This window comes from Cariama cristata, unplaced genomic scaffold, assembly GCF_000690535.1.
Source record: "Cariama cristata isolate BGI_N322 unplaced genomic scaffold, ASM69053v1 scaffold11228, whole genome shotgun sequence".
Lineage (NCBI taxonomy): Eukaryota > Metazoa > Chordata > Aves > Cariamiformes > Cariamidae > Cariama > Cariama cristata.
This window is the reverse complement of record NW_009629438.1, coordinates 79123-81658: the sequence shown is the minus strand read 5'-3', so window position 1 is coordinate 81658 and position 2536 is coordinate 79123.

The window sequence follows — 2536 nt, the reverse complement described above, 5'->3', positions numbered from 1 at the left end:
TAACTCTGTTATCCCCAAGGCACTACCCCTGTCACTGGTGGACTCAGCCCTGGGCAGCAGCGCGTCCATCTTGGAGCCAGCTGGTGTTGGCTCTGCCAGACATGGAGGAAGCTTCTAGCAGCTTCTTTCAGAAACCACCCCTGTAGCACTCTCTGCTACCAAAACCTTGCCACACAAACCCAATACAGTCCAAACTATAATGGCAGGTGTCACATAGAATCATAGAATAGTTTGGGTTGGAAGGGACCTTAAAGATCATCTAGTTTCAACACCGCTGCCATGGGCAGGGACACCTTCTACTAGACCAGGTTCCTCAAAGCCTCATCCAACCTGGCCTTGAACACTTCTAGGGATGCGGGATCCACAACTTCTCTGGGCAACCTGTTCCACTGCCTCACCACCCTCACGGTGAAGAATTTCTTCCTAATATCTAATCTAAATCTACACACTCTCAGTTTAAAGCCATTACCGCTTGTCCTATCACTACATGTCCTTGTAAAAAGTCCCTCCCCAGCTTTCTGGCAGGCCCCTTTAGGTACTGGAAGGCTGCTATAACGTGTCCCCAGAGCCTTCTCTTCTCCAGGTTGAACAACTCCCAACTCTCTCAGCCTGTCTTCATAGGAGAGGTGCTCCAGCCTTCTGATCATCTTTGTGGCCTCCTCTGGACTCACTCCAACAGGTCCATGTCCTTCTTGTGCTGGGTGTCCCAGAGCTGAACGCAGTACTCCATGTGGGGTTTCATTTGAAGCTCAGCTTGATTGCTTTTTATTATTTTAAAGTAGCACAAGATGAGTATTTAATTATTTATTTTTTTTTTTACTTTACATGGCAATCCTGTATATTGACTATTAAAACCACTGTGAAAACTTAGAATTTTGTGGAGAAATTCCATTCTTGCCAAAGAAGATCAAATGAAACCATTTCATTGCTGTGTAGTTTCTCACTAGTTGACCTATGTTAAGAGATTGAGAAGCCATAGTATTTAGTGTAGAAAACCAAAACCAAAGAATGTTGGCATGTATTTGTTCAGTTGTTGTAGTCTAATTACGGAGGTTCAAGGGTAATGATGTACACCAAATCGTATTTTAGAGACTCCCGTTTACTGGCTCTTGGAAGGGGTCCCCTTGTGCGGTCTGTACTTAGGGAGTTTCTCTCTGTTATGATTGCAGCTGGGGAAGAAGGGGTGCTTTGCCTCCCTTGACCAAGAAATCAAGGGACAGAAACAGCAAACAAGCCTCAAGAGCATTTTGTGAGCTGTGTGTGGCAGTGTGGGGAAATAGTTTTGGGCAATGACAGATTCAATGTGACTGAAAATGTGCGTTAAACATATGAAGTGTGGCTCTGTGCTGATGGCAAAGTTTCTACCACTGGTGGGATGGCTGAGGGAGCAACCGCTGTGGTTAAGAAGCCATACGCGCTGGAACAGCCTTTTGAGATGACCACAGCTGATGGCTGTCAGAGACTGGAACTAGGAGTGTGCTGCTTGAAAAGTCAAGAAGTTCGCTGTACAGTGACATTCAACAAGATGGAAATATGTACATGCCCCAGACTAACTTCTAGTTTTACAGGTACAATACTCTTACTCACAGTTACTAGAGTTGAAAACATTGCTACTGGGCCTGGAACTTGTAATCTTTTAACTAATAAAACCACAATTTTTTTCAAAAAAATAAGTTTTTAGGACTTGTAATTGCAAATGAAAGCTTTGAAGCACTGGTTTCAAATAAACTCCGGAAGATGTTACAGTCCTCCTCTTTTGAGCACAGAAGCTGAAAGCCTCACCCCATGAAGCAGACCTAAGGATTGTATATACTTCTAAGGTCTGTGTGTTTGGGAACTGCTGAGGTACTTGAAAGACAGTATCTACTTAGGCTTTACTTTGAAGATCTGTTCCTGGACAGGGGCACCACAGTGTTGGTTGCAGTTGAGTATCTGGCACCACTTTTCTACCTCAGACTGCTTCAGGTCTTACAGGAGCTCTGGGTTTTCCAGGAACCTGGGTATATCTCTTCAGGCTGATGAGTAGTAGGAGCCCACGTTTCCCATTTCTTGAGCACGCATCCCAGCAGCGGCACTGTTCAGTGAGTATTGGGAGCTACCTTCATCTCCTCTTCCTCTGGCTGTCTTTTCAAGCACGTTAGACACTTACCTGTTCCCAGATCTACATCTGAGTGCAGGAGTAGTTTTCAGACTCTGAGTCATTGTTTTACAGGGATTGAAAGCACAAGTTAAATACCTGTCTTTGGGAGGAAGATATTAGATATGCCTCACAGATAATACCTCTTAGCTGGTTTAGACATTCTTATCTACGTTAAGGAGAGGGTTTTGAATTCCCTTCTAGCACTCTTGAATTTCACCAGTGATTAACGGAATACTTCTGTTCCCCATGCAAGACTCTGCATTTTACTCCTGAGAGAGAGATTTTGCTTTTAAGTGTGGCTACTGTGCAACCACGCTTATGCAGAATGCACCAGGGAAGTGGTTTGGGTTTCCTGCTCTAAAGGTTTGTCAGCCGGGAAGAGCTGTGTGTTTACAA